We start from the raw sequence: 17,016 nt of genomic DNA on the forward strand, positions 1-17,016 counted from the left end.
TATGTATACTTCTGATTTAATAAAAATAATTTCTAGTTACGTTATTTATACCTTATAAAAAAAAATTTGATCACATGTATATAACATATTATGCATTATATAACATATATTGTATTGGTATTTGCTTATAGTATTTGTTATAATATATTATACACACACACACAAACATGCGTGTGCGTATGTATTTGTATATAATCTCATTATATATATGTATATATACAGGGTGTTAAAAAAGTGGCGGATACGCTGTATAGGGATGAATTCCTGAGGTTATTTGGAGACGATTTTTCCTCAGTGAAAATGTCGAGGCACCAATAATTTTCGAGTTATAAGTAATTGAAAATAAAGGACTTTTCGTAAACTAAGTATTGTGGAATTAAAATATTAACAAAACTACATTCTTCAATTAATTTCAAGTCGACTTTAATTTAATAGAATTTTAATTTAAGGCTTAGTTACCAAGACATATGATGGCAAAAATTGGGAGCTTGCAAAAAATGATGACTTCTCTCGACATTTTCGTTGAGGAAAAATCGTCTCCAAATAATCTCAGGAATTCACCCCTATACAGCGTATCCGCTACTTTTTTAACACCCGATATATATATTTAATTTTAATAATTACTTTAATATTAAAGTTTTAATGCAAAGTATAAATTAATTCCCCGCTTCGATTCGGAATTGATTTCGCGATTCGGTTTCGGAGATTCCTTTGCATATTGTGCGCTATTACTTTTTTTCTGTCAAAATACAGCAAGGTCATTTGATTGTAAAACTTTATCAAGGAATGCGAATTTTTCTTAGCATTTTGCAAAGAGTGCAAAAGTTTCAAAGATGAAGAGTATTTTGATCGTGATTGTGATGACTGTTTAATAGGTGTCGCCACGAGTATATTTTGATTCACGCAAAACCTACGGAGTTGGGGGACCTACGTGACCCACCAAGCCACCAAGTAGTCCACCATCTTGCACGTATGTCTAAAGTTTGTTGTGCGATGCATTCGAGAGTTTTGATGTGACGCGTTAATATAAATGTGAACGTGTGAGATTACCGTGAGTGAGATTTTCGCGGGTGTCCAATGAAAGTGATTACAATATGACAACTTAGCTTTTCTCTATCTTTGACGACGAACACAACGGGGATTGACATTGGGCAGGGCGTCTTCGGTAAGTCGTTTTTCAGATTAGGTTAGAATTGGATTTTTTCCGCATGATTTTTATGCGAAACGTAATTTTTTTTCGCGCTGTTGCGAAAATTACAACATTCTGGACGCGATTCGTGGTAATTATCACGTGGCTCATTCGCATTTTAAATGCAGCCAATATGCGATCACCTATACATTTATTACTTATAACTATACCTGATGTCTTATCGCGATTCGCGGCAATTATACATATATCTATAAATCTATATCGATGAGATGTGTCGCAAAGTAGTTTGTTTCGCGCAAAATTTATTATTTTAAAATTTTATCAACAGAATAAAGCGCTAGAGATCCGCGGTAAGTCCTTACGAGATTTTTTGCGAAATGTATTGGGTAATTATATTACACCTAAGCGGTATTGATGTATACGTCATGCATGGCTACGATAATGTATGCGTGCTTGCGTAAGAAATACTAAAAAAGACTAATATGTTTTGCGATGCAAGGATGCGCGTATTTAATGTAATAGTGAATCTGATTATTTAATTAGATCTTGATATTTAATATCGAAATATACATACAAATATATATATATATAAATAAAACTATTTCGATGGTATTGCATTCAGATTTAGATTAACCTTATAAACACAAAATGATTGTATCGCGAGATTTTTACGATACGCGAAACACATTCCAGCAAAGAATAATCAGATATATGTAACGATTCTTTCTGAAGGTTAAATTTCGCGTAACTCGCATAACCTTCGATAGCTCAGTTGGTAGAGCGGTGGACTGTAGTCGATTGTTGAATATTTGGAGCCATCCATAGGTCGCTGGTTCAAATCCGGCTCGAAGGAGTTTTTTTTTCGCTCGTGATATTGGTTGCACACTTTATTTTATTTCGCTTTTCTTTATGAACAATTAGCGTATTTTCTCATTAATACTCACGCATTTTTGCTAGAAAGAATTTAATTTTAGATTAATTAATGGCCAGTTTCTTCACCTCCAGTTAAACTATATATCTTTGTCTCTTTTTACGTATTTGAAAAGAGACAAAGATATAGTTTAACCGGAGGTGAAGAAACTGGCCATAATTCACTTAAGAAAATATTTTAAGAATACTAAAAGCGGATTTTTATTATTTTTATACGTGCATGCTTTTTCAAATCTTTTTGTGCTTTTAGGCAAACATTCGTATATATGTAGAAAAAAAAGATTCTATTCTATTAATCCAGAAACAGTAAGATGGGATGGAATATTTTTGTGCAATTATATTAGTACAACCGAATGCATATTTTGCATTTTATGAAAAATAAGATTTTTTTACTACTAATTAACACGCGTTCAAAATCAAAATTATCGATTCTTTGGCCTGACTAATGATAAGTCTACAGATAAAAGAAGCGCGTGAAATTCAGAGTTTCTCGTATATAATAAAAATAGCTACAATATCCCTCCTAGGTTTACAATTAGATAAGACAAAAAGAGAAATGATGTTATTATATCGAGGTTCCATCTCTGCCGCTAGCGACGAAATCGCGCTATATCATGACGAGTAAATATCGTAATCGAGACGAACGAGCTAAAAACGAACACGCAGCTATGAATATTCGTGGCTAAACGGATTAAAGGGCGAAAAATATCCATATTATTGGACATATGGGATGGCCATAAGGCACAGTCGCCATAGGGTGCGCGACGCGTATTCGCGATATATCCATGATAATTTATAGCTGCATCCTAATCGTCTTTTCCAGCCATAATTTATTACTACTCCATCCATATTTATTGGCGCTTTGACCACTGCATTCTGCCGGACAGCAGATTGGTTATATTGTTGGTGGCCCAATATATATATGTATATACACACTGCAATAAATTATCTAACGCGCGAAGGTGCAACGGCTGACGCGCACTGATAGATTGCGGTAGAGAGGAGAAGAGATTTATTTAAGCAGCGCGGTATTTTACACAGTTTGTGTTGCAATTTTCGATATAATATATATGTGTATAAAACTGTTTCGCAATCTGTGAAAGTTTAAAAACATAAATCTTTTTTCCCGCGCGCTCACACACACACACACACACCATACATAAAATCTCAAATCAAAGTAATAAGGAACGGATAAATTAGTTAATAATAATGCATTAATTTTTGACATTAAATTAGTGACTGTCATCAAAATTACGGGTTAACATCAGCGACTTAAATTATTTTTAACGGCGTTTATTTGTTTGCTCGATTTAAATTATATGTGGTAATATTATTTTATTGACAGTTGATCGCAAATTAAACGTTTATAATGCGGTTCGTACATAGTAGTAAAGTTTTGCGCATGTGACATATGCAGTGTAATGCATGCGTACATGTAGTGGTGTAATATGATATCACTATGCTTGCCGAAAAAATTATCAATACATTTAAATATTTATTAAATTTAAATATTTGTCAGCAAAGAAAAATTATTGATATAATTATTAATATCATTGCTTATACAATTGTTACATATTTAAGATATTGGTGTGGAACAACAGTGTACATCGTGTATAACGTATAGTACGGCTAGAAAGTATATTTTCTACCAATTCTATCGGTACATATATATATATATATATATATATACATAGAGTAAGTGATAAATATATTTATTGATTTAAAAATTTTATTGCAAACTAAAATTATTAAAAATTTATTATGTGTACAATTTTGAGTGATCTGATATATCAGATATATATAAATACGCACATTTTAGTTCCAAGTATTAATTGTCTGGCCGAAAAGAGCAAGGTATACGATCGAGTTTAACGTCAATTAGACGAATAATTAGAAAACCTCCAAAACGCACATCATCCAAAAGAACATCATAGATCACGTGGATAATCGCGTGATTAAATTCGCAAATTCGCGAATAATTTTCTCCTTTGATGCGACGAAACAAGAGGTCGAATTTATGAGTGCCGATGATGGTTCGATCCGCATGGGTATCTATGCACGAGAGATATATTACGTTCCTGTTCAGTGGCATGACACTGAACGTAATCGGCCGTTAAATTCGTCGGTGCCAACGCGCCGGCGTGAACGACACACAAAACGATTCAATTAATGCGTTCGATTTCCTACGCGGCGCGTGCGATATCTATATACTCTCTCGTCCGGCTCCTCGCTTCCGACACTGATCCATTACTCTTCCGATTTTGCGTTCTCATATAAAAATACGTAGTGCCTATTTATTATTATTGTTATATAAAATGAAACGAAAAGTTGCGGAATAATTCATATCGGCGCAAAATTTCCGATCGAAATTGCGGCCCGTCGAATGCTCGGCGGACTGGCTGACGCGCACAAGTTGAACGGATATTAATGTCCCGAATATATGTTAATATAATGTACATATGATGTTAGTGAAAAATAGATGGCTAAACTTTAGAAGCGCGCATGCATTCTATTCATTGTAAAGATGTAAAAAAATAGTTGTATACGTTTCGTAGAAAGGAAAAAGACTCATTCTCTTTAGCGATGTGCATCTCACACGTCACAATAAATTGTCAAAGGTGCCAAAAATTTACATATTTGATGTATTTTGAACTTTGTTCGAAAGGATTTCCAAAATCATATTCATACGACTTTTCATCCTTACGATGAATAGATTATGCTCTTAAAATGTGGCCAAATATTTCAGAAACACGTCGTATGTGTCGTGTGTATGCCAACGAACGGTCTGCGTATTATTTTTGCAAAACATATGTAATTGTGATTTTGGTTACTTGTATGGATGAAATTTGTATCGAGTTCAATACATTAAATTTTTGAAGAAAGATAAAAAAGATGAAGAGAATGCTTCAATTTTAAAAATTATGGGTATGAAATATCTAAAATTAACTTTGTTAAAACAAATAGATATTTTTTTATAATGGACAATGTGCAATTTACAGTTTTTCTGTTTTGTAAAGTATTGAATAATAATGGATCTTTTTAAAATATATAGAGTCGATTTTTAATAGATATCTCGATTACGCGACTACATGTGATCATCACCGAAAGGTATCATTATACGTGAAAATTCACGCTAAGGTTTAGATTGCATTGCCCGGTACATGAATTATTAAACGACAGGCTTGCAATAGGAAATTCCCATGAGGTGACAAGAGAGCGTGTATCGCCGAAACTTTACGAGTTACTATGTTATTAGTTTCCGTCATTCAAAGACATGTAGTTCCTTTCATATCCTATCCGTTGGATTATTTCGCGCGATATCCGTCCGATTGTTAAAAAATATAAAATTGCTGATACACATAAAATTTATTTATTTTTGGGTTTAGCAAGATAATTTGATTTTGTTTAGCGCGCGATGCATTTATAATTTATTAAGCTATTATATACGCCATTGCTCTATGTAGAGTGTGATATATCCGATGAAAAAGTGAAAAGGAAAATGAATAATATGAATAAATTTATACTTGATCACATTTTTATTTTTCGAGAAAAGTAATTGTAAAGTGACTCTGATTTTTTTTTTTTTTTTTTTTTTTACACAGTTTGTGACAAATGTGTAATTGCTATTATAAAATATTAAAAAATCATATAATATTGCAATGAAGAGTTTTCTTCAATTTTCAAGAATATACGATATTAAAAGACATACTGTGATTTGCAAAAAATGAATCACTCTATATATACGATAAAGGTTTAAAACTTAACCTAATATGACAAGAAATGTGCGATTGTATTAATGCCTCCGGGCCTCCAGGTACATTGACTTATACAACTTACTATCGAGATTAACATATTATCTCTCGTCTCAAAGGGCTTTTCATGTCATTAGGTAAGACGGATCTGCAATAACAATGATTGTTATGCTTGAGGGGTTTGCTGTGGGCTACACGCCTGTTTCTCCACAATTTCGTCTTTGGAACTGATGCATAATGTATGGATAATTTAATTTAATGTAATACCACAATGTAATGTCAGCAAACGCGGGATATTATAGTGTACGTCGTGCATTGGTAAGCAGAGCGCGATAATAATTGCTAATTGATAGCGAAGTATTATATGCAATTTTCATCAAGCGTAGCAGCAAGTTTTATACATCATTGATAATAATTGCAATGCTTGAACAATTTGCAAATTCTTCAAGAATGTATTTAATTATCTCTATCGTGAAAATCGCACTTTGAAAAAACAAAGGAAAAATAACATTATGTAGTAACATATATGTGTATATAATTTTTATAATTAATTATTGAAATATAAACGAAACGTACACACGCTATAGTGTATTAGAGAGAAAATGATTTTTGGATTCTGTATTAAACTCATCTCACTGTTGCTCGACTTATTGAGCCAATAACATGTAAATTAGAATCGGAACATATGGGCTTTCGGCAGCATTATCGTCTTTGTCGTATGAGACAAAGAACGAGGAATATCATGCTCCACTTTATTCGCGTGCCACGAGACGTTTATATGGCCGTGTTGAATTTACAGTTTCCACTCACTAAAGTATGCTCGAATAACATGTAGCAATCATGCTTCGCAGACATTATTATCATTCATGATTACATCTAAATATAAGAAAAATTCTGACGTAATCGGGTTACTGTGCGTTTTGAATAGCCATATGACATTTTTTCTTTGACGAAATTGTAATAAGTTTGAAAAAATAGGGATGAGGAGGGAGAGAGAGAGAGAGAGAGAGAGAGAGAGAGAGAGAGAGAGAGAGAGAGAGAATTATGGGATGAGGATTAGTGATATAATTTTACCTTAAAATTAATTTATAAAAAAACTTTGAAATATAAATAATTTTGTCGGCAGATTTCCGAGTTTTTCAGAGAGAGATATATATTATATAAAATCGGTGAAAGAATATCGCACGACAATTAAACTGTGCAAAAAATTATAATTTTATTTGCCATATATTACTTTGTGCAATTTATCGCAATATTTTTCGCCGCCACTATAAGTATATATTTCAGTCAGTTTATTTCATTAGCGATCAAATTTCGTGTAAAGATCGATAAAAATAATCTAGTTTCGTTTTATTATGAATAGAATGTATACGTTGTGAATAAATTGAAGAAATTATCACACGTATAAAAACCCCAATCACGAATCCAATTAAATTACATTATTTTAAAATATTCAATGTACTTGGCGAGAAAAGATATTCTTTTTTTAAAAGAAAAGGAAATATATGCCAAACTACGAAGAAGACGCAAAGAAAGCAGTCGATGTTACTAGCTAGGCGGAAAAAAGATGTTTGCGTGCAGAACCCTCTTTGAGTTGAGTATTTCTATAGGATTTATCGAGATAAACGTTCCAACATGATACTTATACTGATTACGACGAATTAAAAGTAACTGAAGGAATGCCAATAATATACGGCTGTCAATTTACTCTGACGACATCTTTATGTTAAACTTGTGTCCTCGAGATATTACTCTTATTAAGAAAATATAGTTTTTAAATCGAAATGCAAAGGTGCGAAATAATGAATGTTGCGGGCATATGCTATTGGATAATTTTATTGCTGCCGATGTGCAGCAAGTTAATGGGAAGATTAATAATTAGTCAGAATGAGACAAATATTAATTAAGAAAATATAGTCACAATGTATGTATACGTAGGTATATAAATATTTAGACGTACTTAATGTGTGCGCGCGCGTTTGTTTTTCAACGTCGAAAAAAATGCGTCTGGTGAATTTTGAAAGATTTCATATAAATATATGATAATAAAAAGGTGAAAAAAAACACACACACACACACACTCTCTCTCTTTCGAAAGAGACGCAACGGTGCTGCAACGCAATATCTCGATTGTATCGTAATCTCGGAATGGGTGTTGCGGAGAGTCGGCTAGATTCATTGTCAGATTCAACATAGAGTAGGCGCATCGCGTTAATGAAACCACCCAAGTAACGGCGGCAGCTGGGTTGCGCGTAACGCATCTCTCTCGACATATAAAGTGTGATCCCCGGGATCTTTACTGTTATGCAAATCGGGAACAACGCAAATGAGAACCGACCGAGGCGACTCGCGAAAGCGTTACGCGACGGCCCCGGTAACCCTCTAATTTTAATTAAGATCACTATCAATTCCGCCCATTCTAACCGCGACCGGTAGCTTCTCGTTTCCTCGCTCGTTTCACTAACCCACTTTGGCAGTTTCTTTGTTACGGGGATCGCGTGCGTTTCCCGGCAAAAATATTCCAGAATATATATATATAGGTATATACATGTATATGTATATTATCAATGAGCTGTGTTTTGGAGCTTTCATTTTCAGCACATAAAAATAAGCAGCACCACGTTTGCTTAAGCTGATATCGATTCTTCACGATTCTTGACAATATTTTCAAGAGATCGAAAACAAAATAATATATTATATACCAAACAAAAAAACGCAATGAAGAAGCTAATTAAATTTCTAATATACATATATGTTTTATTTTATTGTTTGCATTAAAATGATTTTGTGCATTTGCAAATTTGTTAAAATTTGTTATATACGCGCATAAAAATTTTCTACTTTTACTACTATTTAATTCCTTTCATTTTATTATTTGCATTTGCTCAACTTTTTTGATATCTATTTTTGTTTTATAGCTCCAAGTTGTTATTTTTCATTTATGGTTGTATAAGAATTAGATAAAAATTATAATTGCCATTTTAGACGATTAAATAAGCATTTCAAAAGTTAAATTTGTGCGCATGAGAAAGAGAGAGACACTTTTGCGTACTCACATACTTTAATGTACGATTGAGATATTTTCTTCTCGCGTTGTGCAGTTATTTGCCACTCACCTTCTCAATATTTGTAGTTGATGGTCGACCGAGAACGACGTTTTCGATTAGACGAAAGGATCTTTGTCCCAAATCGATTGAGATTGTGTCCCTTTCATTCTGTTGTCGGGTACAATCCATTTCCCAGTCGCATCCCAAACAAATATCAGGAGCGACCAATATTGATTCTGTCGTTCTTGCTTTTCTGCTTTCAGCGATCCTTCGTCGTCACACATTTCCTGCAACAATGGCTCTGTTCCGAGAGAGAATTTATGTTCGCGTAATAGAATATTTTAAAGGCATGATCCACGTCTTCGGATATCTACGCCCTCGTGCGGTTTTAGTTGCCAGATATTCTCGGAGATTTTTATAGCTTTTTATCTTTAGATTCTACGTTTATCGTTTTCACAACTAAAAGAAAGAAGAAAAGTGTAAAATTATGAAGCTATTATTCGATTGAGAAAAACTAATCGTGACTTTTCAATTTTAAAGAGACAAATAAAAATATCTTTTTAAAAATATAAATCAAAAAAAAATTTTTTTTTTGATTGCATAGAGATTTGGCTACCAAATTAATTCAATTTAAATTTTTTATTAAAATATCGGCAATATATAAGTTAGATCTACCTTTTCTTTTTTTTTTTTAATAACTTGCGTAATCCATTTGAATGATTCTCATTATGCTTTGTATACAAGTAAAGTTTTTATGTAGAAACATTGTTAAAACACGTAAATATCTCATTGTATTGTATTGATGACGAGAAAAAAAAATGATTATACGATTATACGTGGAATTATACGAAATGCAATTTACCTGATGTAAGGGACGACGAATTCGCTGATGTCGCGAAAATATTCGATCGCGTTTGCACGACGATGCGACGGAGGTTCGATTTCAATTTTCCGCCCTTCGGAAGCAGACAGGCTGCAGCTGGTTGCAGTTTGCGCGACTGCGATCGGCACTCGCGTATATACGCTACCCGGACAATATTCCACGAGCCTTCCCTAATGGTTAATAAACTAACCCTCGATAAATTCTCTCTCTCTCTTCCTCTTTCTTGTTCTCTCTTACTATTCTCCTATTCTAATATCCTTCACTCGCTCTACCTTATAGCTTATAGCTTATAGCTTATAGCGTCCGCGTCAACACTTGTCTTTAGGGTCTTTAGGTATTCGGCTGACCTGAATGAGCCAGCAATCAATATCGAAAACGTTCTCTTGATAGTCGTAATCGAATTGTCGTTCAGTTTTCAAATACTGTCTCTCTTTTGCTACTCTTGTTACTTATTTTTGTTATCATCTCACGAGACATCATGGCACGACATTCGCTCCGTTTGCAATGAGCGCTATTCCAACAAGCGTCCAATCAATATTTACAAAATAGAATTTTGAATGAGAAAACAATTTATATGTGCACTTAAGCCGTTGAATAATTTTTTTCTATTAGCTATACGAATACTAATTTATACTAGAAAATTATTTGGTATACAAATATATACATATATATCTGTTGTGTCGTGTGACATTGTTGTCTTTATAATAGATAAAAATAAAATTTTTTTTTATAGACTATTATATAGTTCTCTTCTAACACCGCCAAAGAGAAAAAAAAATTCTTTGTGTGTGACCTTAGTATATTTTATGTAACAATATGAGTATGAATAATTGGAAAATTGCACGGAGAAATTAAAAAATATTAAGTTAAAAATATATGTCGAGAAATTAAGAAATATTTATCTTTCTTGATGATAATTTCATGTTTTGTTTTGATGTATAATACATATGCGAAGAAAGATGTTAAAACAAAAACGTCGACTGCCGATAATGATTCTCGGGACGAGACAATGACAGTTGTCGAATACAAATTGACAGCCAGACGAACATTGTACCGCCCCGACAAACTGACTTTACAAGTTCTCCCCAGAAAGCAGCTTTGTTCGCGCCGACATTCGTCTCCGCTGGATATCCACGCTTGCTGTCGGAAGCCAATATTGAACTTTCCGATAACTGCATTCTACATCAAGTATGCTTGTTGCCAGCTAATTGGCCAAAAATGATTCGGACGTCGCGTCGTTTGAAAATATTTTCGACAGTCAAAAATATCTTCTGTGCAGCATATTAATTGCATAATATGATAGAAAAAAATTGATTCTAAATTGATCAAAGATAAGCTAAAAGTTTGAGATATCGAGGAACAACAACGTATACATGTACAATGACTTTAATAAAATTTTATTAATTATTCGTCCAATATGTGTTACAAAAAAAATATGCTTCCTAGTAATACAATTTTAAGAACAATGGAAATAAGTCGAATTACTTGTAAACATATAAATATTTACTTTCTTCACTGTAAAATATTTACTAGCTATGACACTTTTTTTATGATTTGATCAATACTAACAATAAATCTTGCGGTATTACGGTCCGAGATGCACCTTTTGCTTGCTTTCAAGTATGCCACAAAAGTTTCAAAATCTTAATTTTTTTATTTCATTGGGTCCCTGCTCCCTGGACCCGATGGACTTAACGATCAAAAAATGTAAATTTAACTTTGATCGAGTACTACTACTTCTTGTTGATGATTTCGCGTTAGCGTCCGAGCCAGCGCCTATTTTCAATACATCGGTGCTTTAAATGAAATTTTGTAACATTACTTTATTCTCTTCTCCTCTGACTCGAGTAAAATTTATATTTGTCGTAAGACATTTAACAAGTTATGAATCAAACTGGGATGAAAGGGAGCAGTAGTTTCTTAATTTTTAATTTATGAATAATTTTTCTTCTATATTTGTGAATAATTTTTCTCATCAAAACATTAAATTATGAATATCAACAAATGATAACATTTTAGATTTATATATACATATATACATATGTAACATAAAACTTTATATATTTTATATGTACATATATTTGCCTTTTTTATTTCTTAAAGTTAATACAACTTTAAAATGTATTATTATTCTCTATTATTTTTTGACATCCTGCTGAGCCTGCTCTAGTCTTTATGAAATTCATATTAAAGAGTTGGTATTGGTTCGAGCGACTAGTTATATAGAATCGCAAAGTTTCCGGCTTTAGAATTTTCTACGAATCTGGCTTACTTTCTCAGACAATTGGTTGGCCTACTTCATTTTCCTATTGCAGGTATCGGGAGAAAATCGTCGATATTTCGGGATCGAAATCTCTCGTACATGCCGAGGTGCACTTCCGTTGGCGACAATTTCCTCCGTCATATCTTTCTTTTCTCTTCCTCTTCCCGCTCCCCCCCCCCCTTTTCTCTTGTTTCCTTTTCTCACGTTCCGCTTTCTCGCTGATTTATATGCTTCTTGTTTGATTGTGACGTACACTCGAATTCGCGTTCTGGAATGGAATTGTTCCCGATCTGAGAAATATTTTTGACGAAGGATACAGTTCTTTTGCCGATGAAACAAGTTACATCCACGTGTCGCATCAAATGGCGAGAACACGTTCTTTTTTCATTCGTGGCACGTTCACACCGTGTAAAACGCCATTACATGGCTTTGGCATTACATTTTCACACAGGGGAGATGAGATTGATTAATCATAATTTTCAGAATTTTGATATATTATATATAATTTGTAAAGTCGTCTCCTTTCAAAGAAAATAAAATTCCTAATGTCTGTCAATAAACTCTTGACATGTTTTACATTTACATTGTCCGAATATAGAATAAAATATTTGAAAATGTAAAATGAATAAATGTAACACATGCTACAAATATAAATAATTATAAATGCGGGTTGAATTTTATCAAAAAAATTATCCCGTTTTATTAAACTCTTGTAAAAATTTCCTTCTCTCATAGACGATCGTTATAGCATTTTGTCCGGCAACTCTGTTTCGCATCTATCTCCGGAGGCGATTACGGAGTAAACTCCGTTGTTCTCGTTCGTGTTGTCGGATTTTCTCCAAAAGTTCTCGTAGCGGTACTCTGGATGAGGGATTCTTAACGATTTTGCCGGATGAGAATAAGATGTCGACGAATTTAATACCAGGATCTTTCGTTCGTAGCGCAATGCTACATACGTATCGCATTGCAAAACCAAAAGAAAGCGTTCTTGCGCATCGTCTTGCAACGATTCGTTTGCATTTCATTGTAATTTTATGCAGCCACAGAGAGAGAGGTCGGCCATCTCTCGTCCATTCTTTACGAGAGCTTTCTTTGCTGCCGGATGTCGATTTATCGAATTGAAATTGATCCGAAAGTAAGTCAAATTTGCGTTTCAGCATTTTTTCAGCCTTTTGACTCGGCAACTTCCAATATAATAGATTGCACGCGCGACATAAAGTATCTCGCGTAGCGAGAGCGAAAATTACGTTCGACGAATAGATATTGACAATTGTAATAAAATTACAGCTGCCAATTACAAGAATAATCTTTTCAATCAGATCGTTATGTCATTTCACTTTTCGCTGGCAATTTTAAGCGCAATTGATTGGAATAATGTCGATAGTATATTTTCATTAGGTAATGTAATAAAAAAAAAAAAAAAAAAAAAAAAAAAAAAAAAAAAAAAAATATATATATATATATATATATATATATATATATATATACTATATATATATGTATATATAGTACATAAGGTATAAGATAATAGTGTGTATGTATATAAAGTACAATATAAAATTATTAAACAAAATTGTATATTTTGATATTTATTAATGGAATTTATGCGCGACATACACATACACACAACATATACATAAATATCAATAAAATATTTATATTTATTCAACAAATATTTATTATATATCGTTATTAAAGCAAATAACATGATGTAAAGATTACCATTAATTTAAAGCAATTGGAATAATTAGAAGTGTAATTTAGATTTGGTGGTTTATATTAGTAATATATACAATAAATTACAAGTAATTATTTCATCAAAAATTGCGAGTAATTATCTCTAATTAAATTAAACTGGGACGAATGTTCACATTTCAGAGTACACATTCGCGCGAGACAATGGTTTATTTTTTTGAGTGAATTAAATATTATTGCGGCATACATGCTGTTCATATATGTATATACATATGTGTATATGTGTGTGTATGTATATATATATATATATATATATATATATATATGTATGTGTGTATATATATAATTGCGTTGTTTAATAATATGTTTTAAGATACGTGCAGCGCGAAATATCGCAGTAGACGACACAAGCTAGGAAAAGAAAAATTTATTTGCAGAAATTAGTTTGTATAAAATCGTTAATCCATGAAACACGTGCTCCGTCGTTTAAACTCTCGATCCTCCTAACGAGTTTTCCGTCTGCCTTCCGTCATTTGTTTCGATTTGTCTCGATTTCGTCGTTGTTGCAGCCGTGCAATGTCTTCGAATAAGGTTTTCTCGCAACCGAAAGAGTGTTGTGCTACAATTGTTTCCATCTTGTGACTCGTTATTATTATCGTTTTTGCTTCCTTCCTCTTCAATCCGAGACCCATTTGCATGAAGACGAGTCTCGTCTGCTTTGAATGCTTTAGAAAAGATGCCGCGATCAGATGGTAAAGAGGCTAGCGCAAAAGTATGCGATTTATTCATAAAAATATTTTGTTAGACTCTTAATCACGTGACTTCTTTTCTATTTCCGAACGTTTGCGACTGTATAATCAAATGTACGCTTGCGTGCGCGTGTGTATATTTCTCCAACATTCACCACATTTGTATTATTAAAATATAATATTTTAATGCAATTACTTTTACCATATTATTAAAAGTTTTTATCATGCCGTTTTTGCCAAATCCTAGTGTTTTTTCTGATTTCGTAGCCAAAATAATATGTGTAAAGTTTGATATTTTAATTAACGTTTAAATTTGAAGTTTAATGTTTAAATTTTCTATGAAATGAATTAATTCAATTTTTTGATATCGTAGCGTATATATTTCATGAAGCCATCATCTCTCTCTCTCTCTCTCTCTCTCTCTCTCTCTCTCTCTCTCTCTCTCTCTCTCTCTCTCTCTCACTCTATACATATAGAGAGAGATATCAACTATGCATAGAAATAACGCGGTCGCGCGCGCGCGAAATTTAATTGGAAACAACTGCTGCGAAAATAGTATCATCAGCAGCTATTTTTAATGTTTCGTGCATTGTCATTTTGCATACAGATTTTTACACATAATTTGAAACTATGCGCAAAAGATTATTCGTGAGCGATTAATGATGAGACGCAATTTGAGATCCTTTGTGAAAGATCGATCAGGTGAAGAAGATTGCTAGCGCCGTTGTGCGATTTGCATATTCGAAATATGTCGTATGCATATGCAGCAGGATCAAACGCACTCTTGTTTCCGCGATGTATGTCATGCTGCTCTACCCTCGCGTTTTCCGCATTTACGATTGAACCTATTAAATTGCATGGACGTGGAAGGAAAAGTATGTATATTCTTTGCTCTTGTATGCTTATGCTTTGCTAATATTAGCGCTCTTTTTCAAATACAATTTGTGCAATGACCTTTTGCATTTATCAAAATTATGTTATATTAATGATCAATCAAGTGGTTATCAAGTAATAAAAATAACATTATATATATATATATATATATACATATATGTATACATACATACATACAAATACATATATACGTACATGTTTGAAATTTTTTTGTTTTGTTTGTGATTCATAAAATTAACTGAATATTCCAAAAGAGATTTCTCTCAATAATAATGTTAATAAATATTATATAAAAAAAATAATATAAGTATAAATAAATATAAATTATTATTTTATAATTATAATAGCCATTTACATGTAATTCAGAAGGATAAAAAGGTTACACATGTGGATGTTCTTATTTTACATTTTAAATTTTGTCTATTTTTGCTTGCTTTATAATTCTCTCATTCACATATGCTGTTATACATATTAGCATAGGTATATTAATATTTTTTCTTTTTTATATGATTTTGTTCAATACTCTTTGATAGTTTTATTCTGAATAATAAAAACGCAAAGAAAATTACACTCCCTATTCACATACCGACATTGATACACGCCGAGAGCAACATAATATAGAGACATGTTAAATGCCGATATATTTCCTGCGTCTTTCTCTGCGATGACAGGAGAAACAGAGAAGGAAAAGAGAAGATTGTGAAACACTGATTGTGAGAGTAGAGTAATTGAAAGAGGATAAGATGAAGGATATCCAAATATGAAGAGACGAGCATAGGAGTTGATTTTCAATACTGTCGATGCTCAAGCTTAACCCCGTTCCACGAGCATACGATATCGATGCCAGGTAAACAAAAACAGAGATTTGTGGGATAGGGTTGCAGAAGAAAAAGGAAAGAAAGAAGAAGGGCAATTGGTGAGAGAATCGTCAGGGATACTGTAGTGGTGTTGACGGTGGGACGAGAGGAGAAGTAGAAAGAGAGAGAGAGAGGGGGGGGAGGGTGCGCGTGCGCCCGCCAACGATGAAGAGTTGTCGACAACTGGAGAAGAGGATATGCCAGACACGTTTCCTCTTGGTACCACATCCACGCAGCCTGTTTCTAGATAAATGTACAGAGTGTCGCGATATGAAAGCAGCGGTGTTGTTTTGCTTCACGTAGATTTTTCTTCGGAAACTCGGCGGAAGTATATAGTGGCCGTATAGCAGGGAGAGGGTAGAAGAGAGGGAAGAGACTATGGTGACGCTAAACTAAACTTTCGACTGCGAAATTTGTTGTCGTATAAAGAGATTTTTCTTAGTACTCTGCGTTGATACCACTGCTTAGACACAATCCAAAAGATCTGTTCAATTTTCAATTATTTATAATTTATATATATAACGATATTATATTTGTGAAATATTGTATATTTTGTACATATGATATACGTACATATAATATACGTACATTATTATAATCCTTATTATTTACCAGTTTTCGGTTGTTTCATTGAAAAAAGTTTAATCCTAGCCTGTCTTGTAAAATATTATCCAATTTCAAAATTTGCTCCACGCGACGGTTTTCTTTCTATTCTCCAAATCGCCAAATTCGTTATCATCAAATTACGGTATATTGCAATGATCTGCTTCAGTACTCTGCGTTGATACCACTGCTT

General features: G+C 33.1%; 1 protein-coding gene and 1 non-coding gene across 2 annotated transcripts in view; both read left to right on the forward strand.

Annotated features, from left to right (window-relative positions):
• Window positions 1-945: 945 nt before the first annotated feature.
• The window catches only part of LOC145937704 (prolyl 4-hydroxylase subunit alpha-2-like), a 155,091-nt gene continuing 139,020 nt past the window's right edge, over window positions 946-17,016 (forward strand). Inside the window, exon 1 of the mRNA XM_083040981.1 lies at window positions 946-1,165. The gene's annotated coding sequence lies outside the window, so the exon portion shown is untranslated. The remainder of the gene's footprint in view (window positions 1,166-17,016) is intronic.
• Window positions 1,908-2,003, forward strand: Trnay-gua (transfer RNA tyrosine (anticodon GUA)). Its single transcript has 2 exons — window positions 1,908-1,944; window positions 1,968-2,003. It is a non-coding gene; the product is annotated as a tRNA-Tyr (tRNA).

This window comes from Prenolepis imparis, unplaced genomic scaffold, assembly GCF_030444845.1.
Source record: "Prenolepis imparis isolate NDT839.2.m4 unplaced genomic scaffold, iyPreImpa1.0 SCAF_6, whole genome shotgun sequence".
Lineage (NCBI taxonomy): Eukaryota > Metazoa > Arthropoda > Insecta > Hymenoptera > Formicidae > Prenolepis > Prenolepis imparis.